The sequence below is a fragment of the Rhinoraja longicauda genome, chromosome 31 (assembly GCF_053455715.1).
Source record: "Rhinoraja longicauda isolate Sanriku21f chromosome 31, sRhiLon1.1, whole genome shotgun sequence".
NCBI classification, from domain to species: domain Eukaryota; kingdom Metazoa; phylum Chordata; class Chondrichthyes; order Rajiformes; family Arhynchobatidae; genus Rhinoraja; species Rhinoraja longicauda.
In genome coordinates, this window is record NC_135983.1 from 15,278,494 (window position 1) to 15,303,747 (window position 25,254).

Here is a 25,254-nt window from a genome sequence, read left to right on the forward strand (position 1 = left end):
TAGTTACTGGCAGCCAACCAGAAAAAGCCCCCTTTATTGACACACTTTGTCTTCTGCCATCCAGCCAACTTGCTATCCATGTTAGTATCTGCCCTTTGATACCTCAGCAGCCTCATATGTGGCATCTTATCAAAGGGTTTCTGAAAATCTGGGTAAACAATGTCCACTGACTCTCCTTTGTCTGTCCTACTATTTACTTCTTCAAAGAATCCCAGCAGATTCATCAGGCAAGATCTCCCCGTCACAAAATCATGCTGACTTCGACCTATTTTATCATGAACCGAAGTACTCAGTAACCTCATCCTTTATAATAGACTTTATAATGGACTATCCATTTATATTGGATCACAGGGCCATTTCACAGCCCACTAATTTTCCCTGTACCCACCCTCTCCAGGTTACGAAGACCATATTTATGGCCACCTATACATATGATCGAACAGCAACAATCAGGACTGGATGGAGCCTAGCAAAACTAACTGGACAAGGGGGAGTGTTGAGTAGACTCACCCACGGTGTCAACGAGGCCGACCAGTGGCCACTCTTCCTAACCCGCTTGATGTCCTGTCATAGTTATTTCTTGGTTCCTTGCTCACACTTCACAGTGGCACAGCTGGTAGAGCTGCTGCCTCAGCATCAGAGGCCCAGTTTCGACCCTGACCTCAGGTGCTGTCTGTGTGGAGTTTGCACATTCTCCCTGTGACTTCTGTGACTCCCGCTGATCCAGTTTTCTCCACATCCCAAAACACGAGAGTTTATATGTTAATTGGCCTCTGTAAACTTCCCCTGGTGTGTAAGGAGTGGATGAGAAAATAGGATAACATAGAACTAATGCGAATGGGTGATCAATGGGCGGCACGGTGGCGCAGCTGTAGAGTTGCTGCTTTACAGCGAATGCAGCGCCAGAGACTCAGGTTCGATCCTGACTACGGGCGTCGTCTGTACGGAGTTTGTATGTTTTCCCCGTGACCTGCGTGGGTTTTCTCCGAGATCTTCGGTTTCCTCCCACACTCCAAAGACGTACAGGTATGTAGGTTAATTGGCTGGGCAAATGTAAAAATTGTCCCTAGTGGGTGTAGGATAGTGTTAGTGTGTGGGGATCGTTGGGCGGCGCGGACCCGGTGGGCCGAAGGGCCTGTTTCTGCGCTGTATCTCTAAATCTAAATCTAAATCAATGATTGGCATGGACTCATTGGACCGAATGCCCTATTTACATGCTGTATCTCTAAACTGTTGTTTTTTAATTTTCAAACGTAAAAAAATTTGGGTTCCAAACAATTCCTAATTTTGGAACCTGGGGACCACCTGTAATCTTCCTACCCTGCTATCAATATCCTCTTCCTGCTTGATTGCCGTAAAACTTAATTTCTCCGTTGTCCAAAGATCTCTCGGCATCTACAGCTTTCTCAGAAAGAGAATGAAAAGGATTCCAATCCTCAGAGGAAACTCCTTCTTACACAAATTTTAGGTTGTCAGTCTCTCATCCTGTGACTTACCCCCACCCCCTTTAGAGACAACCTTCACATGCAGGGAATCAATCTAGTGACTGTTTACCACACTGCCTTGGAGGCAAGTACATCCTTAGGGAAACCAAATCCATATGGAGTAAACCAGGTTTCATCTCAAATACCTGGTTTCATCTCAAATATCTGTACAATTGTATTCAATTATCGCTCAATATCAACTAACTTTCCATTTGTGTTAATTAGTTGCTGCATCTCCATGGTTACTTTATATTTCAAGAATACCCAGATCTTCAGAGTCATATAGCATTGAAACAGGCAATGATGACCATGTTGCCTAAGGAAGCAAGTCTTATTTGCCAGTGCCTGGTCAATATCTCCCCAAACTACTCCAGTCCATGTAGCTCTGTAGCTGTCAAACTGCTTTGTAAATGTCATAAATGCACTCACCTCTACCACTTCCTCTGGCAGTTCATTTCAAGTACACACTAACATGTGTGGAAACATTTCCCCTTCAAGTCTCTTTTAAATCTTTCTCCTCTCACCTTTTAGACACCACTACCTTGGAGGAAAAGACTGGCTATTCACCTTATCGATAGCGCTTGTGATTTTGCATACTTCTATAAGGTTATCTCTCAGCCTCCTTTTTCTACCCTCAGATTTTTCTACCCCCAGACTAAGAACCTACACGACTTCCTTGCTCACTACCAATCCCATCATCCACCATCAGTCAGCCCCACACATTGCTGGCATTTTAAAATTACTTGGAGCTCACCACTTTCACAGGGCTTCTTCAATTGAGCGAGACTGTGGTGCAAGCTTTTCCAATGTGGTTTCCTTATGTCTGCCACAAGGTGGCATGCAAGCTTAATCAATGGGCCTGCAACAGGCTCAGCCTTGGGTGCTGATCAATGTTAACCCAGGCCATGTAATTGAGAACAGTGCAGGGGCAATGTTTCCCATCACAATGCTGTACTCACTGCTGACACACTTTCCATTGGAGTGGAGCTATGTACAAAAGGGAAACTTTCTAACTAACATTACCTCCCCTGCAGAACCACGGTCAAACAAACTCCATTATGCAGCTAAAGACACAAACTGCTGGACTAACTGCTCTTAAGAAGGGCCCCAATGCGAAGCATCACCTATCCATGTTCTACAGGAATGCTGCTTGACCCCACAGAGTTACTCCAGCACTTTGTCTTTTTCATAAACCAGCATCTGCAGTTCCTTGTTTCTCCATTGTGCAGCTGATGCTTCTAAAAATGGACTGAGACGAAGCTCCAAGTCATCATTATCTCATTTACGGAAAGATTTCAGAGAATGGGGTTTACATTTAACACTCATAAAACAATACAGGTTCAACTGTACAACGTTGCCCTCTGGCAACAACAGGCCATGTGAACCTGGAATAAGTACACCACTTCCCATATTTATAGAATTACCGTGTAAAGAGAGCAATTGATTATGAAATTCATCCAACTACTTCAGTACACTAGCACAGAGCATTTGGCTGCCTGAATGAAAGAGTACTTAAAGACCCAGGGTTAAAGTGATCTTTGGGCTGCTGAGCGCTTGCGACATGTACTGACTACAGCAGACACCTTAAAGCACCCGAGAGCTGCATCCAAAACAGGGCCGGCAAAATGTTCCAAACTCCCTGGCAGGATCAGTGAACCAATATCAGTATCCTTCTTCAGGCCAAGATCCTCAGCTTTGTTGGCTAGGTTCACTCGGTTGCCTCCATGGGGAGGTCAGATCCTTCACATGACTGATACCAAGCTCTCAAAACATGCATTTGTGCTTAGATACAGAAAGATATTACCAGATGAATAGAAGATTATGTTAAAGTTATATGCACAGGAACAGTGAAGTACAGGCACAGGTACAATGAAAAACGTGCTTACAGCATCATCACAGGCACATAGACTCAGACAACACACAAACAAATTATACAAGGCAGTGAAAAGAAAGACTGCAACAAGATGACACTGGGTCAAAACACAATTAGAGAATAGGTTCATGGTGGTGCAAGAGGTATCTGTAATGTTCCTTAGGACTGTGCAAATTGATTCCAAGAAACTAATAGAAATCTCAATGCCTCCTTGACAAAGTCTAATATCTCCAGTCACTCTTGGGACTCCTATAATGACTCAAAATGAAATACATTCAAGAAGGCTTTGAATGCCTCAGGTCCATTCATCAGCAATACAAATCTCCAGCTTAAAACATCTCCCAAACTATCCAACCGCTGATGCCCTGTTAGCCAACATCCCATCTTGAGCTTATCAGAACCCAAAGAATTGGGCTGGACACAAATCTAGAATGGTGACCAGAAGGCAGCTGAAGGTTCTGCCCCAGTAGAGTGCAGAATTGGAAAAGCCAAATTTTCATGGGGAAATATGAAGTATATATTTGGAAGCCATAATCTGGCACAATTGTCTTGAAATTATATCATGCAGTTGAAAGAAAAATTAAAAAGTCTGCAAATTTCCAGTAAACATTTTAAATTAGAACAAATCTCAGTAACATTGGATAAACAAATTTTAAACTACTCAAGTCAGGCAATGCTTAAAAATAGTCCTTGCTCAGACTATTGTTTTATTTGCAGAATCAGTCGAGTCTCAGATCTTTCCAACTCCAATCAGAGGGTAAAATGTTTCCGATGAAAGTATAGAATAATAATGTTGAGCAGATAAAGTGTTTTGCCCAGTCTTTTTCCAGAAATCAAATGCTGTGAATGAACATGTAATCAAACATAAAATACAATGTTCACTGAAAATAAAGAAAATTGACTTCCAGGTCCTTACCAATACTGTTCTCAGCAACAATGCACGAATGGGTCAGGATGAATCAGTTCTCCTCCCGTGACCAAGTAATTTAAGACATCTGTTTGTAATGCTACGCCTTACTAATGAGCAATGACAGGTCTGCTTTGAGTACATTTTTCTCTCAAGCTCCAAAGGACTATTTATTCTTGTCATTTTGCTGGATCACTATCTGGAAAAATCACAGTTGTACCCAAACAAAGCATATTTTGCAAGAAACTGCTTCACGCACAAAATATCTAGGATTAATTAACAGCAGTTCTCAGAGCTGCTCAGTTCTCAAATTTTACAAGGTTCTTTTCTGAAAGGATCATTGCGATGTAATCATTCAGCATGGATGGAAGTGAGGGAGGAGATATAGGGACAGGTGTAACATCTCCTGAGGTTGAAGGGGGAAGTACCTGGGGAGCAAGGGATGAACGAACCAACTAATATTTTGGCGATAGTTACAAACTGACAAAAAAGTCTGAATTAGCTTCCTTTTCTCGAACCGATGGAATTATGGCGGCACGGTAGCGCAGCGGTAGAGTTGCTGCTTTACAGCGAATGCAGCGCCGGAGACTCAGGTTCGATCCTGACTACGGGTGCTGCACTGTAAGGAGTTTGTACGTTCTCCCCGTGACCTGCGTGGGTTTTCTCCGAGATCTTCGGTTTCCTCCCACACTCCAAAGACGTACAGGTATGTAGGTTAATTGGCTGGGTAAATGTAAAAATTGTCCCTAGTGGGTGTAGGATAGTGTTAATGTACGGGGATCACTGGGCGGCACGGACTTGGAGGGCCGAAAAGGCCTGTTTCCGGCTGTATGTATATGATATGATATGATGATATAAGCTTATCATTTGCACATCCAAGAATGTGTTAGAGGGAAGGACCCAATTAATTGCAAGATGTAGCAACAACATTTGGTATAAATACCAGGCTTTCATTTCATGTGAATATTTATGTACTACCTAGTAGTGACGAGTGACTGAACACTACATGTTAAAATTCACAATTCTGATTATAATAGGTGCAGACACAGACTTTTCACATTTCAATGTAATCTGGAGTTTTCCCTTCAGAAAATGTAATAAAATGTATGGATAACTTTTAAGATGAAAAATTTGTGTTGATATGATGCAAAGATTCCTTGTGAAGGACGTTTAGACTCACTCAGACCACTTCCTCTGGTAGTGAGACCGCACAACTCAATTCAATGTTAAATAGCAACATTATTCTCAAAGGCCACCGCTTATGAAGGACAGGAATCAAATTGATGAACAGATGGCAATACTTTTTTTTTAAATTTTAAGTGCTTTACATAAAATACTTGGAAATGATGTTTCCACTTTTGTAATGGCAGCTGGGCAGACAGATGACTTTTTAGTATCTATCAAAAACACAAATTCTCGGTAAAGATTTTAAAAAAAAGAATCTCAGAGCTGGTGAGAAAGATAACAAAAGTTTCCTCTCTCTCATCTGGTACTGATCTTAGGAATAAGTTCAAATACGAGCTATTGGAAACAACAGATTTTTGTACATGCATTCGGTTCAACTTACCAGAAAGCTGAGAGCAACTGAAAGTCCTTTAGATTCTTGTTCAAAGTGAAAGACAATTCTTACATCAACATTGTCCCAGGATCGAGGAACAATGTGGTGTTATTTACACATCTGAATATTTTGTAAATAATTTGAGGAATGAAACCTGCTCAATGTGGATGTAAAGATTCAATTCTGACAATAGATCTGAAGAAAGTACAATATTTCATCTGCAGATTTGTACCATGAAGCTAGGGGAGTACAAACAGCTGATATACATTCATACCTTTTGTTCTGTTACAAAAATAGTTGTAGTTTAACCTGTCACATTATCTCAGAAATCACAAGGAGAGCAATAGCATTATAAAGTGTACGTGATGATCACTCCTGGGTGATATGCACAGTAATGTAATTTTCAAAAATCAAAGTCATGTTTCAAAATGTTAAAATCTTCAAAGAAAATTATACTTGGCTTGAACTCGACACAACAGCTTTCTATTGCTACTAACCAAGCTTCTATAAATATCTGCGCAACAAACTGTACATCAGATTAAAGTTGTGTATTTGAAGGTTCTTCAACTGTTCGCAATTCACTTCATTTGAGATTTTTTTTGGAGTAAACAACATTTTAAAACTAAAAATAGCAAAAGTGTATGTCTCAATAAATCATCACACAAAACACACAATAAATAAACTAATGGTTTATCAGACCCCTGTTATGACAATGATAAAATGCAAAATTAAATTTAGCAATGCAAAGAAGCCAGGTTAAGAGTTGTTGAGAAGGGTAAGTTTGTTTATTGGCGAGGCTTGAACTCAAACAATTCTTCTGCTAATTCAATCTGGTTTCAGTTGCCAAGACTTCACTTCAATAAATCAAGCCAGGTTTTCCCACACAACACATTCAATGAGACCAGTACAGACTCAGTTTCTAACCAACATGTTATTATACAGTGCCACAGAGCTCTTGGCCAGTCACATGGATACACTAAACACCACCACCCCAAACTGGCCCATGCACAGCAGCAGTACCAGTAAATAACCATGGAGAAGTGCAGAATTAATTTAAAGGCATGTAATACAGTTAAGTTGAAACGCCAGTGCTACTGTACAATAATTAGTTCCTATGAAGACACTTTTTTTTTAGGAAATAGTTTATTTATTTCTATAATTTGAAATAGTTTGAATATTTTCAAACTACAACGACAACCTGAAACAGAATCATATTCAGCTTTTTTTTTAAAAAGATAGAAACATTTGCTCAATTAATTCTTTCCATTTAGAAAAATAAATATAAACAGAAAAAGACCTGAAACTGCTGGAGCTCAGAAGTAGTTGAAGTAAACCTCGACACCTTAATATTTTGGGAGAGGTTATGGACTGACTTCCTACTGAACGTCGGTCGGTTTCTTTCTGCTTGCTTCTTGTGCATTTAAATATGAATCAATGTTTCAGTAGAAATAGTTTGTTTTTTTAAAAAGCCATACTGTTCAAGTAACTGCTAGACGCTTCAGCATTAGCAAAGTAGCCCAGAGCCTGGTGTGCCTGACACTTACAGTAAAGGGTTAGAAATCAAGAGTAATCTGCAGCCAAACTTTAACCTAGATTGATATGTTGCCAAATACTCTATCAAACTTTTGCAGGAGTATCGTAGAGAAATCGCACTGAATCACGGCCTGGTTTGGTAACGCGAATGCCCAGGTCAAAAAGGAGGTTGCAGACATTGTCCGATCCATTACTGCTACAGGCCTCTCCATCGAAGGGATCTACAGGAGGCACTGCTTCAAAAAGGCAGCTAATATTATCAAAGATCCACACCACTACTATTGGGAAGGTGGTTCAGGAGCCTGAGAACCGTGACCACAGTTCAAGAACAGATTCTTCCCAGCAACCATCCGGATCTTGAACACTGCTCAACACTAACCAATATCTCAGCAATAATATCTCTGATATTCTTTGCCACAGAGGGCAGTGGAGGCCAAATCACTGGATGGATTTAAGAGAGTGTTAGATAGAGCTCCAGGGGCTAATGGAATCAAGGGATATGGGGAGAAAGCAGGCACGGGTTATTGGTTGTGAATGATCTGCCATGATCACAATGAATGTCGGTGCTGGCTCAAAGGGCCGAATGGCCTCCTCCTGCACCTATTTTCTATTATTATGGTTACTCAGTGTTACTGATAATTAATTTATTGAGTTATTGATTAGTTATGTCCTTGCATTAATGGGCCTGTTAATCTGCAGCAAGTTAGAATTTGATTGTCCCATTGCTGATACATATGACAATTAAACTGATTTGACTGGTCTAGATCAAATGTCCTCGTCTCAGTCTCCCCCATGCCATACCACCTCTCTACCAATAACCTGTATGAAACTTTCCAATCCGGATTCCGCTCCAACCACTGTACTGAAACTGCGCTCCTCAAAATCACAAACGACCTTTTCCTCTCCTCCGACGCTGGCAACCTCAACATCCTCATCCTACTTGACCTCAGCGCCGCCTTTGACACCATAAATCACTCCATTCTCCTCACCCGACTTGAAACCTCCTTTAACATCACCGGCACAGCCCTATCCTGGTTCAAATCTTACCTCTCTGACAGGCACCAGTTCATCTCCATTAACAACTGTAAATCCCCCACCGCTCCCCTCCCCCAAGGTGTCCCCCAAGGCTCAGTCCTTGGCCCCCTCCTCTTTATCCTCTACCTGTTCCCCCTTGGTCAATTAATCCGCCGTCATGGTCTCAACTTCCACTGCTTCGCCGATGATATCCAGCTCCTCATCTCCACCAAGTCAATCTCCACCACCACACACTCTACACTGACAAACTGCATCATATCATCATCATATCATATCATATATATACAGCCGGAAACAGGCCTTTTCGGCCCACCAAGTCCGTGCCGCCCAACGATCCCCGTACATTAACACTATCCTACACCCACTAGGGACAATTTTTACATTTACCCAGCCAATTAACCTACATACCTGCACGTCTTTGGAATGTGGGAGGAAACCGAAGATCTCGGAGAAAACCCACGCAGGTCACGGGGAGAACGTACAAACTCCGTACAGATGGCGCCCGTAGTCAGGATCGAACCTGAGTCTCCGGCGCTGCATTCGCTGTAAAGCAGTAACTCTACCGCTGCGCTACCGTGCCGCCCATCACTGAAATAAAATCTTGGCTTCAATCAAATTTCCTCAAACTCAACTGCAACAAATCTGAAATCATCATCATTGGTCCAAAAACGCTCACCAAATCCACCCAAAACTTCATCCTCAATATTGATGGTCTCCCAGTATCCACCTCCCCCTCACATCCGGAATCTTGGAATCATCTTTGATCAAACCCTCTCCTTCGACAAACACATCAAACACATCACAAAGACAGCCTTCTTCCACCTCAAAAACATTGCCCGTCTCCGTCCATCCCTCTCCTCCACAGCTGCAGAAACCCTCATCCACGCCTTCATCACCTCCCGTCTGGACTACTGCAACAGCCTCCTCTATGGCTCACCCTCAAAAATCATCAGTAAACTTCAATACATTCAAAACTCCGCTGCCCGTCTACTCACCCACTCCCCGATCCGTGACCATATCACCCCTGTCCTTTACAAACTCCACTGGCTCCCCATTCCCCAGAGAATCCAGTACAAAATCCTCCTCATGACCTACAAAGCCCTCCATAACCTGGCCCCATCCTACCTGACTGACCTCCTCCACAGGCACACTCCCACCTGCACCCTCCGCTCTGCTGCTGCCAATCTCCTGTCCCCCCCCATCCGGACCAAACTCAGATCCTGGGGGGGACAGGGCTTTCTCCATCGCTGCTCCCACCCTCTGGGACTCACTACCCCAAACCGTCAGAGACTCCTCCTCACTCACCACATTCAAAACATCACTGAAGTCTCACCTGTTCAGCACTGCCTTCAACCACTGAAGGTCACCTCACCTTCTGTCTCCTTTTTCTGTTCGTTTACTTATTTATCTATTTATTCAATTCTCTATGTTCTAGAAATCCTTGTAAAGCGTATTTGAGTGTTTGAAAAGCGCTATATAAATGTAATGCATTATTATTATTATAGTTAAAATTGCTGTACAGACATAGCTGGCCTCCCATTAAGCGAAAGGAATGTGGTGATCTCTTCAAGAATGTAAGAGTTCATATCTTGACTGGCTAGTTAACCACGGGGGGGGGGGAGTTGGGAAACAGCAAGTTCAATTTTTTTTTACATTGCTCCACATCCCCATTTCCTAACAGGCATATTTTCTACATCTGGAATCTCTGAACCACACATCCCCAGCAATTGACATCTCTCAAATCTCACAGGTATGGAAGAACTTGATTGTGATCTATGGTATATGTATTTTGCTGCTTCTCTTGGCCTTTCATTTAATACCTCCCATACTAGAGCTCTACACTGGGAATTCAGCAAGGAAACTTACTAACATGGGGTAGGTAGATTATTGTCTACTTTGATGCAAAAAGGAAAAGGAAAACTAAACCTTTATTGTCACGTTTACAGAGAGTGAAATGCTTGTTCTGCGAGCTATCCAGTCAAATCATATGCTGCACCAGTACAACAGATCCTCTTCTGAAACGGCACGCAGTCACCACATTCCGGCAACATCTTGCAAGTTTCTGAAAAGTTCAACCTTGACCCAAGGAGATTTGGTTTCTTATATTCAAGTATTTTAATCAACAACTTGATGGGTTCTCAAAAACCTTCATCCCATTTATACAGTGCCCTCCATAATGTTTGGGCCAAAGATCCATCATTTATTTATTTGCCTCTGTACTCCACATGTTGAGATTTTTCATAGAAAAAAAATCACATGTGGTTAAAGTGCACATTGTCAGATTTTATTAAAGGGTATTTTTTATACGTTTTGGTTTCACCATGTAGAAACTACAGCTGTGTTTATACATATTCCCCCATTTCAGGGCACCATAATGTTTGGGACACATGGCTTCACAGATGTTTGTATTTGCTCGGGTGTGTTTAATTGCCTCCTTAATGTAGGTATAAGAAAGCTCTCAGCACCCAGTCTTTCCTCCAGTCTTTCCATCACATTTGGAAACTTTTATTGCTGTTTATCAACACGAGGACCAAAGTTGTGCCAATTAAAGTCAAACAAGCTATTATGAGACTGAGAAACAAGAATAAAATTGTTGGAGACATCAGCCAAACGTAGGCTTACCGAAATCAACTGTTTGGAACATCATTAAGAAGAGAGCACTGGTGAGCTTACTAATCGCAAAGGGACTGGAAGGCCAAGGAAGACCTCCACAGCTGATGACAGACGTATTCTATCTATTATAAAGAAAAATCCCCAAACACCTGTCCAACAGATCAGAAACACTCTTCAGGAGTCAGGTGTGGATTTGTCAATGACCACTGTCCGCAGAAGACATCATGACGAGAAATACAGAGGTTACGTCAAGATGCAAACCACTGGTTAGCCGCAAAAATAGGATGGCCAGGTTACGGTTTGCCAAGAAGTACTCAAAAGAGCATCCACAGTTCTGGAAAAATGTTCAAACCTAAATTAGTTTCCAGAAAATAGAAAAGTTGGACAATGCAATTGAAATGGCATGTAACTACACAAAGGTAACAGGATGCAGTCTCAAGAATTACTGCTTGTCTCAATGCTCCCAACCTGAGACGGCCAAGGTCTCCAGCTCTTAATTTTTCAACACAATTTAATGTGCAGATTATAGGAACAATGTGGGAAAGTAAGTGATTCTTATCTTCATTTTGATTTCTCAGCAAGAACGCATTGTTATGATTTACGAAAGAATCTAAAGCTCGCGATGACAGGAACAGCAACACAAAACGGGAAAAACATGAAATCTGTTTCAGAGAATGAATAAAATTACTTTTGATATTCTGTTGAAAGGATTATATTCTAGAAACTATTTAATATTATACTCTTGGCACACACACTGCAATACCATTGCTAACCTCTTACGAGGAAAGCGGTGAAAGAAATTTCACATACCTAAAGTGGATTCTCAAAAGGTGACATTGGATAAATTCTTTACAAGACCTTTGAAATGTATAGAAGTCCAGCCAAAATCTCTGGCTTGAGAGAGAGAATGACTTTACCTCATTGTGGATATTTCATTAGTAATCAGGAAACCACACCTTTAAAATCGCTGAGTGACCTGAGCATCGTGCAATCTCATCTGCACTGAAGCCTCACCAGCTGACCAGCATAGGAATCAGTAAATCAAGTGATTAATGAACAAAATATTTCACAGCTTAAAAATACACAGAAAGATAAAACTGGGTTTATATTCTCCATAGTTTAGAAGAATATGTGGCGATCTCATTGGATTGTATAAAATTCTTAAGGGACTTGATAGGGCAGACACAGAGTGGATGAAGTGTGCAGACCAAGGGTCACAGTTTCAAAATATGGGTTGGCTATTTTGGTCAGAAATGACAAGAAATTGCTTCACCCAGATACCAGTAAATCCTTAGAATTCAAGAGGGCTATGAAAGCTCAGGTGTCGAGATAGTTTCAGAAATCAGATTTTTAGATGTTAAGCAAATCAATTATATGCTCAGTGCCAGGAAATGACACTGCAGTTACAGATCAGTCACAAACTTATTGAATGATGGAACATACACAAATATAATATGATGATTGATAAGATATTTATTGCTTGATATCCTGTTCAACCACGTCATTTCCTAATTGGATTCAGTAGCTTGCAAACTGATGGCCACTTTAATTTGTATACCTGTACATGCAAATTATTGGAGTACTATCTAAATATGTATAACTAGCTCACGGTGACCCAAATTCAAGACAACTGTCTAAGTTAAGTCTACAAGAATTAGATGCATTGCTCACTCAGATTTTAGAAACAGCATTGACGACCATGCTATTACATAGTTGACCATGAACTTGAATCAGTGTCATAGAGTTATTGAGCTGTTCCCGAGTCTGGTGGTGCACACTTTCAAGCTTTTGTATCTTCTGCAGGTGGGTGTGGAGAGGAGGAATGACGGGGGATCTAGATCCCACTGTAAACTTAGATATCCTTCCTCACTGTCCACCATACCACCAATTTTGGTATCACCTGCAAATTTACTAATAATGCCAATTATATTGTTATTCAAATTATTAATGTAGATACAAACAACAGTGGATCCAGCAGAACTCCACAGGTCACAAGATGTAACAAGGCCAGTGCGCGGAGTTTATTTTAATCTCAGAAATAAAAAGTTCTCATAGCAAAACTTTCACTGTTACCAAATTATTTCCATGCTCTATTTGTGATTAGCCTCTTATGGTTGTACACGAAGCTATTTTTTCTAAATTGTCTTGTGCGTATTTCATCTATTTTCTCACTCACCGTGTTGCTGGCTGTTATCTGTCCTCAGATGTTCTGTGTGTTAAGCAAACTAGCATTTCTGCTGGATTCCCACCAACTCTGGGCACCTTACTCTCTCTCACCGCCATAGGAGCAGTTGCTGGCACTGAAAAGCAGAAGAAAACCCAGTGATGAAATGGCAAAGTAACATAAAGCTTAATGCGAGTTTATGACATGACTTCACAGAAATGTGCACTTTACCCAGCCCTAAATAACAGGTACACAGGAGAGATTAGAGGCGCTGTTTTCTTTGAGAGATCGTGGACAGTGGTAATGGGAGGATTTTATTCTTTACCTCTGTTTATTAAGAACCAAACAAAAATAAACCATTTGACAGATTTAAAAATCATTTAAACCTAAATCATTCTAGAATATAATTTTCTACTACTGAAATGTGTACCCTGTATATATCTAGTGCAACAGTAACCCAGAACATTGAGACAAATACCTCAACACTGCATATCACTCAGTATTGGTTTATTATTGTCGCACACATCAAGATACAGTGAAAAGGTTTTGTTTTCATACTATTGTGTCAAATCTAACCATACTATGCATCAGTACAATCAAGCCATATACAAGTATAACAGGTAGTGCAAAGAGAAAATTGCCAGTGCAGAATATAGTGTTACAGCATTGTAGCATTGCATTTCGGGAGAAAAAGTACAATGCCCTCATTGGAAGATCACGACTATACCCTAAACCTTAATCTATATATAGCTTAAGAGCGGTACAGTTGTGATTACAGTGCCAGAGACCTTACAGTGCCAGAGACCCGGTTCGATCCTGACTAGAGGTGCTGTCTGGAGTTTGTACATTCTCCGTGTCTGTGTGGGTTTTCTTCTGGCGCTCCGGTTTCCTCCCACACTCCAAAGACGTACAGGTTTATGGGTTAATTGGTTTCTGTAAATTGTGCCATGATTGTAGGATAGTGCCAGTTACGAGGTGATCGCCGTTCGGCACGGGCTCGGTGGCCCAAAGGGCCTGTTTCATGCTGTATCTCTAAAGTCTAAACTCTTATGAGAGGACCATCCAGTTGTCTGATAACAGTGGGGATGAAGCTGTTCCTGTTGCTTTCTAGCGTGTACTTGGAAAAGCAGACATAAAATATCAGGATAATACCAATCAACACACAAAGCTTGAAATTTTTTTTTTGAAACAGCTGACAAATAAAGTTCCCACACCAATTTTTTCTATTTGCTTTATTGCAGATGTCAAGCTGACAACTTGCCTCTCAGTTAGAATATTTAACTAGTTCGTTACAAGCATATGTGAGTCACATTATTCTAATATCCTGCAGTTGTAAAATTCTTCATAAAACTGCTGCTTATCGTGTTGATATGTCACATGCACCAGCTCATGGATCAGATTAGAGTCCTACAATCTGAATTACTGGAAAATGAAAGCAATCACTTACGTTAGCCATTGAATTTTTTGAACTTCGTGGACTTGAACGAACACAAGGAATTCATTTGTCTCGTGAGTGGTGCAGTGTTAATGTAGTAGGAATGAGTGATGACAAAGCAAAACAGTTAATGAGTTTAAGAAAAAAGATTTTTAAGCACAAAAATAGTGAAGCTCATATCAGATGCCAAAAAATCAATGAAACAGCTGAAAAAAAAGCAATATAAAATGTAGTGTATATGTCACTGAAAAAGGACGAAGCAAAAACAGGTTGAATTTTTAGAACTGTATATAATATTGTACACAAAGGTGGGCCCTACACAGATATGTCTTCTGATATTGAACTGCAAGAAAGAAACGGCATTGACTTAGGGTACGTTCTACACTCTCGTAAGTCATGTGCAAATGTTTCTCACCACATAGGAAACCAGATGCGAAAGACAGTGGTGGAAAATATAATTTCAAAACAATCTAAAATGTCTATTATGATTGATGAATCTACTACTATTAATGGGAAAACTGTTCTAGTAGTCTGCTTGAGAGCAGCAGTTGGTGAATCTTCCCAACCTATATCATTCTATTTTGATTTAGAACATATGAAACTTGGTGCAAATGCAAAATCTATATATGATGGGCTTCTAAGTTGCTTACAAAGAGGTGGTTTTTCAATACTGTACCTTAAAGAAAATGTGATATCACTTGTAACTGATGGTGCATCAGGAATGTTAGGACGAAATGCAGGGGTTGCAAAACTATTTCTTGATGATTTCCCTAATGCAACTCTTTGGCACTGTGCCAGGCACAGGCTTGACCTCAGTGTAGGTGATGCTATAAATGAAGTTGCAGGTTTGAATCATTTTCAGATATTTTGTGATAAATTGTATTCCTTATATCATAGGTCTCCTAAGAATCAGGATGAGTTAACTGCATGTGCTGAGGCTCTTCACTGTCAACTGTTGAAAATTGGTCGTGTTTTCAGTGTGAGATGGGTTGCTTCGTCTTACCGAACTGTAAAGGCAATGTGGCAGTCTTATAAAGCTATTTGGGAGCATTTTGGAAAAGCACGCTGTGATGCTTCAAAATCTATTGCAGAGAGAGCAAGGTACGAGGGGCTGAAAAAAGTATTAGTCATCAGCTTTCGTGATTAATTTGGGCTTGTTGATGGAGAGTTTGCTAGAGTTGTCTGAACTGTCACTTGAACTGCAGAACCGAAATTGTACACTTAGTAAAGCACATGAGGAAATTAAACGAACTATCAAGGTTCTTGAATGTCAAATAGAGAAGCCAGGAAAATGTTATACTCAAGTGGAGAAAGCAACAAGCCAGGTGATATTTAATGGAATAAATTTGAGAGCTGGTAAAGTACCTACTATACATAGACAACAGTTTTTGAGGAGTTTGGTCAATAATATGAAATCCAGGCTGCTTGAATCTACAACAGTTTCCAATGATAAATGTAAAAAGTTAATTAATGTCAAAATATTTAGATATTAACAATATTCCAGAAGATTCACTTTTTACCTTTGGGGATAATGATGTAGAAGAAATGGCAGAAAAATTTGGCTTAAATGGTCGGCTTTGTGTCAGAGCCTTCAGAGAAGTCAAGGAATCTAAAGGGAAGATAGTTTCTGCAGATTTTCAGCAGCTGGTAACGGCTGTAAATACAACTCCGGTATCAACAGCAGAATGTGAAAGAAACTTCAGTGGCATGAATTTCTGCATGTCACCACAACGTGCAAGACTTCAAACTGATCATCTCTCAACTCTTCTATTTATTAAGTTGGTGGGACCTCCTCTGTCAAAATTCAACCCGAAGAATATGTGAGGACATGGCTTCTTAGTGGCAGAAGGTGTGCTGAAGAAATGGCATGCAGAAAGAAAGAGGACGTGACAGAAAAAAATGGAGATTCTATACCATTATGGAACATTTTGTAATGTAAACAGAGAGAGAGAGAGAGATGCCAGAAAGCAGCTATGACATATAATACACAATAAACTATATTATAAATACACAATAAACAAGTTATGCATTCTTGTACTCTTACATGGGTATGACCGCACATAAAAAAATCCCCCCCCCCTTCCTTTCCAACCTCAGCCTCACGGACCTTAGAGTACCCGAACTTCCTAAAACCCATTTCCATCACTGCCCACAAGCAAGACAAATTGTTTACTTTTACAGATATTAATCGAGTTCATTGAAAACTAGAACGGATGGAAACCACATTATTCAAATGTATGTGAACAGAGAAAAATTAAATCACTAGTTATTTATAAGATTCTGATTGTCAATCTAAAGCAACAAAACCAGATTCTCTTTTTCAAAGATGGCGGCGGTGGAAGATGAAGGGAAAAATGTGCGGATGTGAACTCCCCTCCCACAACTGCAGAATGCACCCTGAAGTTCAGCGGGACATGGTGACCTTGTCGCACGGAGGTGGCGGGGGTGACTGCTGGAGGTGACGGACGGCATGTTTGTGGTGATCATGGTGTTCACTGTGGCGCACACAGGAGGTCCTAGAGCAGCTGGATTAACGAGTAAATCAAGTGCAACCTGTGGCAGCTGCATGGAGCGGCTGTGGAAGGAGCCAACAGCATCATGCTAGGCCAGACCGAGCCCTACGTCATTGACCCAATGTCGGGACAGGACACCAGGTTTTAAAGTGAGAAAGTAAGAAATTGCATATCTTCTTGGGCCAATATTAGACTTTTCAGAGACTTGGAAGTTGTAAGAGGGTGCTGGAATAGGGGCTCTCTGCATGCTGTTCTAGAAGAGAATGACTGGAAAGCACATAGAACAAGGATTTCACTGCATCTCTGAAAACATGACAATAAAAAAACTAACAAACAACACCACATTCTGAACTACTGAATACATTCAAAATCAAGATAGGGAAGCTTTTGATCCATAGAATCAGGATTATGGTGACTAGGTAGGAAAATGAAGCAAAGGCCATGAACTGATTAGCCATGAAATTATGGAACATTAAATTATGGAACAGCAGAGTAGGCTTGAGAGCCCGCACACAGAGGAGGAGAGGGGAAGGCCAGAGGCAGGGGAATCCCAGGCAGTTGAAGAGGTGAACATGCTCTGGAGGGAACATGCTCTGGAGTTCCAAAAGGGAAGATCACGGTGGCGCAGCGGTAGAGTTGTTGCTTTACAGCGAATGCAGCGCCGGAGACTCAGGTTCGATCCTGACTACGGGCGCTGTCTGTACGGAGTTTGTACGTTCTCTCCGTGACCTGCGTGGGTTTTCTCCGAGATCTTCGGTTTCCTCCCACACTCCAAAGACGTATAGGTTTGTAGGTTAATTGGCAGGGCAAATGTAAAAATTGTTCCTAGTGGGTGAAGGATAGTGTTGGTGTGCGGGGATCGCTGGGCGGCGCGGACCCGGTGGGCCTGTTTCTGCGCTGTATCTCTAAATCTAAAAAAAATACCATGAAAGTTAAGGATAGGTAGGATATTTTACTTAGATCATTGATAGCAAACTGGCAGTTAGGATATATTTTAGTTCATTAAAGGCTTGAATTGCTGTGTCCAAAGCTCAATGTTTGACAGACAAACTCTGTCTTAATTCTGAGATTAAATAAGTAAGATGAACCAGAAGATTCAATAGCCTATTTAAATATCTTAAACATTAAGATCACACACACAAAACAAAAAAATCTATATAGTAACAGCCTACGTGGTCAATTCTCTTAGATCACACTGAACTGCATCTTTAGACTGCTACCTTAATATCGGTATGGTTTATAATCAACATTCTTGCATTTACATTTCATACGGTATGAAAAATGCATCTATACAGAAATCAGAGCTTTTAGTCTTCATCCTACAAACATACACCTTTAGCAGAATGGATAATTTCCAGTGTGGGGATAAATGAGATTACAAAATGTTCTAAGCAATGTAGTTGATGATTAAGCTTTAAAAATCCTAAATCTACAACAGAATTTCAAACTAGGTAAATATTAACATGCAGATTACTTACTGCGAAAACCTTTTGTGTTAAGCTGTATGGCAAGTACTTATAATTGTTCCAGATTTTATTAATAGTCTCAAAGTTACATTATGCCAGGAAGGAAAGGAACACAATTCCATATACGCCTTCATTTTCAAAATGGATATCCTGAAGTGGTCTGTTTTTGCAGGGCTGGGTCATAGTTACATCTCTACACTGTGACACGTCCTGATGTTCTTGCCTTACTTGTCATCTACCCAACAGAAACCTTTTCCAAGTTGCGTAGAATTAAGCTTTTTAAGTGTTGCATATTGTAAACATTCAATTTCTATACTGCAGAGTTTGTGTGTTTTTTATTTGATGATAAGTTCAGCCACTTTCTTGCAGTAAAATTAGAAACAGATTTACAGCTTGCAAAGTAAGAGTCTGGTAACTATCAGGAGATTTGGATTTGAATGTAGGATGTATGATTACTAAGTTTGCAAATGACATGAAAACTACTGTTGATAGTGAGGGGATAGTGAGTTGGGTTAAAGGCGGCTATTGATCAGCTAGTAAATGAGCCAACGCATTGGCAGATGAAATTTAATCCCAACAAGTGATGCATTTCAGGAGGTTTATAAAGTGTAGCATATACATCAGAATTAGCAGGGCTCCAGAGAAAATTGTAGAACACAGGACCCTTGATGTACAGGCCCATCAATTCCTAGTGGTGGCAGCACAGGTGGTTGAGATGAGGAAAGCAGCAAATGAGACATTGGACTTCATTAGCTGGGATATCATTATACAACTTCTAAAAACTTTATTTAAACTCGAGATAGACGCAAAGTGCCCTAGTAACTCAGCGGGTCAGGCAGCATTCCAGTTGAAAAATGATAGGCGACGTTTCGAGTCGGTACCTTCTTCAGACTGAAAGTAGGGGGTGATGGGGTGAAAGGAGAGATGGCTCTTCTCCCCCCCCCCCCCCCTCCCATCCCCACCCCCTGCGTAAGCTTGATTTGGCTGGAGTATTATTTGCAGTTCTGGGTACTACACCAGAAGAAGTGTAAGTACACTGGAGAGGATGCAGAGGTTTAAGATGAGTAAGAGAGCATTGGAGGAATTTTTTTGAAGATCTCAAGGGGTAATGGCAATTTGGTACACACTGCCTGAAAGGCGAGCAGTTATTCCATTAAAATTTAGTAAGTATCTGGATGAACATTTCAATCACTACAGCATTAAAAGCAGCTAACAATGTAAATGGAATAGTATAAAAACCCATATACTACGGAATAAAACCCATATTCAATAGACAGCATGGACATGAAGGGTCGATGGGCTGTTTCTGTGCTGTATGACCTTATGGCCATTTCCTTTAAAAAGGTAAATCTCCTCTGCATCATCTCTAGGGCAATCATGTTCTTCCTATAGCATGGCATCCAGAACTACAAACATTACTCCAGCTGAACTAGATCTAACCAGTTTTATAAAGCTGTACGATGATCTTGTATCCAACGTCCCATTCTACTTAAAAAGAAGTCTTGTTTATACTCAAGTCTACCTTTTTTTAGTGTGTCATCTGTACAACAGCTTCTGAGATTCAATAAATTATGTTGCTCTCTTCCTGTATGTCTGCTTCAAGCAGGAGATCCTTGTGCCTCCTCTTCTTTTCCAACTTATCCTTTATTACATTTAACAATCTGATGGGTTTGTATCTAGAATGGTTCCCTTAAGTCATCTTTTGGCTAACACCCTGAAATTAAAAACTTTTGTACGGTAAAGTGTTCTACGATTAGCGTCTAGCTGAAAATAGGCTTCATCTGGGATAAAGCTGCGTCTGAACCCCCATACCATTTCATCACTACTGCATCCATTACTGTTGTATAAACAGTAGTTGCTGTTATAATCTCGGTGTGACTCTTGATCGATCTCTGACCTACAAAGCACATATCACCAACCTTGAAGGAAAAGTCAGTTCCAGAAACGCTCTTCTTAGCAAGCTGAGCACCTCAAAATGGGGAGCAAATTCTAAAACCATTCGATCAACAGCTCTGGCTCTCTGTTTCTCCACTGCCTGCGCAGTATGGGAGCGCTCAGCTCATGCAAGGAAGATTGATCCTGTGCTAAACACAAGCAGTCGCTGCATCAGTGGATGCATGAAACCTACCAAGACTGACAACATATACCATATATCTCTGGTATTGCACCTCCTGGAATCAGAAGAGCTGTAGCCAGTCAAAAAAAACCACCTCAGACAATCACAGGATGAAAGACACCTCCGACATGACCACGCTTTGCTACCTCAGCGTTTGAAATCACGCAGAAGCTTCCTCTCTTCTGTCCATCCCATGAACTGCAGTGCATCGTCGAGAAGGCTCAAACTCTGGGAAGAGAGACTAAAGAAATCTTCGGAAGACATTCACATGGCAATCGATCCCTCTGAAAAACTCCCACCAGGTTCCGACCAACCATGGATAACCTGGCGCAGTCTCAACAGACGGCGCACAGGCATGGGGAGGAGCAAATCGAACATGCTGAAGTGGGGATATTCTGCAAGACTGCGAGTTTGGACGGAGCCTCCAGACTATGGAACATCTCCTGAGCTGTGACATGCTGCATGACACATGCACTGTAAAGGATCTTGCAGAGGCCAACGATGTGGCACTAAAATTTGCTCGCTATTGGCAAACAGTTGTGTGATGACACGAATAAATAAAAAGTGGCCAAAGAACCGCTGAGATGATATGCTTCCTTGATCTATTATGCATTTATCCTTATGAGGTGAATATAAATTGGCCCTGACTCCTCATCACATGGAAAGCCATACATCCACAAAACCATTGTTAAAAAGGATATATTTAACCAAAGAGCAAATCAAACTTAAAAACAAAACCTCAGGGCTAAATTTAGTGTTAAAAATTCTAAACAATGCAAAAACAGGGTGGGTGGCTGCTTGAATGCTGTCTTAGACCTTGACTCCTGTGTTTTGTCATCAAGTTAACTACAACAGAACAATTGCAATCACAAATCTTGGCAGTGGAATACAACACAATAGGAAGAGTCAAGTAAGCGAAGTATTATTTCAATGGAACTTCCTCTCACATCAGACTATCAGTTGGCTCCGATCGCCGCTATTTCTTCAATATCCTAATCCAATCCCAGACGGAGACGGCTTTTCCATTTAGAACAGGGACATTTTAAAACTTTGTCTGCAAACCTTGCCTTGAACGTATTGTTCTTAGAGCTTTTGCACAATATCATTACTGTGGCATTCAAAAGCTCCTTTGACACGTTAAAATGGAAATTTTAAGATGTTTAAAAATAGTTTGTGTTATAAAAATGTACTGACATGTTGGCATGAAAAATATACTAAACCCCTCATTTAATTTATTTAACAAAAAAAAACACAAAAAAAAACAAGACAAGACTCATCATTTGACATTAAGTTGTTGCAACTACCAACAGACACATAACTAATGTGACTTCATCATAGCTCAGAACACACTCTGTTGAACAAGCACTGAAGGACAAATCCCAAACATACAACTTCCACCTTCCATTAAAATCTGGACATAATGTGTTACTGTCATTGCTCAATGTTAATTTATTTCAACCTCTTGGTGTACGGAAGTCAAAAATATTTATTTGACTACTAGTAATCTCCTTTTGTTGCCCTTGGAAATTACCTGCTGTCAATATTTCACAATTTGGAAGATATGTAAGCCACATTTGGAGGAGGAATTTGTTTTTATATACACAATTGCAAATTTGACTAACAAAAAAACCAAAATATTTCACAGTTCTTGGCGTTTCTTCCTGTTTATAGATATTGTTTTAAACCGATGCATTACAATTCAAATATGCTGCAAAATCTATGATAATTCACCAAATGAAACAAGTTAATTACTTCAGCAAGTCAAACCAGAACTAGAGCAAGCCAAATAGCAGGTGGGGAAACGCAGTACATTTCCAATTATTCTTACTACAAGATGAGCATGCAACAGAAGTTTTAAAAATGAACTTGCCCGTTTCAGATTTGGTATTAATTTGTAAAGGACTTTATCACTTTCAAATAAGAGTATGTGCAAAATATGGTTGGACTTACTTTTCTCCAATGAAATAACCAATCATCAAAATGTTGGATGACCAATTTACAACACAAGGATTCCCAAGTTGGATCCCAGTTTCCAGATAAATGCACTGCTCACACTGAAACTCCACATCAGCTCATATCAATGACACTGAGCCAGCCAACTGCAACCAAGACCCCACAATCAGTCCACAGTTACCAATATAGAGACTGGAGTCCTGGTACTCAATGTACATGTTCCATCAATTCTCAGTCAAGTCACTGGCTGCTTGATGAATATTGCTAATATGGTGATGAATATAACCGCTGCACTAAACATCCTCTTGCCGATGGCGATGTTCATAGCCCAACACATCAACATTTTGTTGAAGAAATATGTTTTGGCAGCACGGAATAGCTCCAGGGGATTGAGATCCATTACTGAATGTGAGGCTAACTGAATTAAGTTGAAGATTTATTAACCATGAGAGCAATGACAGTTCAGGTTGATTTTGAACTCGGCTACTCATTGACACATACATAGATGCAAACTGAAGAGAAGTGTGTGTGTGTGTGTGTGTGTGTGTGTGTGGGGTGGGGAGGAGGAAGAGATAAGAATGCAAGAGAAAATGGTAAAATGTGATGAATAACAGACTGGGTAGGCGAAAGAGTCTGTTTCTGACTATTTTGTGCTTTTTAATCTATGATACTTAAGAGTAACAGCTAGTGAGTGGTGATGTGTCCAAGTATCTCAGCTCAAGCAAATAGCAGCACACAAAAGGTACGGTTCTTGACTAAGTCGATGCATTTATGATTTTCTGTTGTTGGACTGTAAATGTTATATACTCAGTATTAAATCTGATTGCTTATCAACAACAGTAATATATTAATTTGACGAATAAAATCCAACCCATAACTCAGTGAAGGGTGGTAGTGTTCTATTTCATAACACAATATCAACAAAACCTCAAAACCACAGTCCCCACAAACTGAATTCTAATTACCAGAGCAAAAGATAAAGTACTGGAGGAACTCAGCAGGTCAGGCAGCATCTGTGGAGGAAACAGACAGACGATGTTTCAGGTCACTTTTCAGACTCCAGCATCTGTCGCTTCTTGTGTCTCTCTTTTCCAATTGCCAGAATTATTTACCATATCCAAGCCTCCCAACTACAAACAACACCACAAATCCATTGACAGCCACCACATGACACATCAACAGTCAGTTCTTTTCATAGGAGGACATTGGTCTTTGTCTAAGACGGCAAAAAAATGCAGAGTGTTGTAAATGTAGCCTAATCCATTACACAGACCAGATTTACCAGCATTGACCCTATCTACACCACGCTGCTTCAGAAAAACAGCCAACATAGTTAAAGACTTGTCCCATCCTGATCATTCCTTCTTCTCCTTGCTCCCATCTGGTAGAAGGCATAGAAGCTTGAAAGCACACGCCACCAGACTCAGGAACAGCTTCTTCGCCACTGTTATCAGGCTTCAGAAAAGTCCTTCCATTAGCAGGGTATTGCCTGATTCACCTCTACTCCATTGAGGACAGAGGACTTTGTCTAAGGAACTGATGCGCTGCGATGTCGAGAACTATATTCTGCAATCTGTATCATCAAATTTGTTCTATCTATTTTACTTGAGTTTAACTTGATTGTATTTATGTCTATTATTATCCATTGCTTGGATAGCATGCAAAACAAAGCTTTGCACTGTACCTCGGTATACCTCGACAAAAATAAATCTAAACCTAAAATAAGCATTGAAACATTTCAACTGCAGGCTTACAATGAGTGACTCTTTTTTGCTTCAATCAACAGACCCAGTAATACCCAGAAAAGCCATCTCCGTTCTGACTGCAATGGTCATTCCAAGCTCCCCGTTTCATACCATGACAACTTCCCTTACCATTCCCACAACAACCTGCCCATCATTGGTCTGCCATCACTGCCAGGATGATGACCAATGTAAACTGGAGGAACAACACCTTACATGTCCATCATCCTTCATCAATCTACCTATCGTCCACTAGCCAGTACATCACTCCCTTCCTCTTTATATTGGCTACCTTCCCTCTCCACTCTCAATCCTGATGCAGGGTCTCAACTCAAATTCCTTCCACCTTTCAGATGTTGCTCAACTTGTTGAGTTCCTCCAGTGGTTTGGTGCTTTTGAGCCAGATTCCAGCATCCGTAGTCTCCACAAGATAGGCTCCCAGTCTATTTCCCTTCCCCAGAGTATGGGGCGCTGGTCATTTGCCCAACCCCAGATTGCCAGCCATTCCCATTCCACTAGATCGCGAGCTATTAGTCACTCCCCTTCTCCAGTGTCCCAGCCGATCCCATTCCCCAGCCAGGCATTCTCACTCTCTAATGTCCCAGTCATTCCCATGCTCACTCCCCTGCCATTCCCTCTCCCCAGTCCCAGCCAGCCATTCCCTCTCCCTAGTGTCCCAGCCATTCCCATTCTCACTCCCCAGCCATTCCTTCTCCCTAGTGTCCCAGCCATTTCCATTCTCACTCCCCATCCATTTCCTCTACCCAATGTCCCAGCCATTTCCATTCTCACTCCCCAGCCATTCCCTCAACCCAGTGTCCCAGCCAGCTCGTCCCTCTATCTCTAGTACCCCAGCCATTCC

The 25,254-nt window shown here is 40.9% G+C and overlaps 1 protein-coding gene across 2 annotated transcripts in view; it reads right to left on the minus strand.

Annotated features, from left to right (window-relative positions):
* Positions 1-25,254, minus strand: part of LOC144608373 (volume-regulated anion channel subunit LRRC8A) — a 35,099-nt gene that overhangs the window by 9,207 nt on the left and 638 nt on the right. Inside the window, exons 2-3 of one of the 2 annotated variants that reach the window (XM_078426065.1) lie at positions 23,616-23,663; positions 13,180-13,303 (exon numbers count right to left, since the gene is read on the minus strand). The gene's annotated coding sequence lies outside the window, so the exon portion shown is untranslated. The remainder of the gene's footprint in view (positions 1-13,179; positions 13,304-23,615; positions 23,664-25,254) is intronic. The other variant, XM_078426064.1, reaches the window with a different exon arrangement.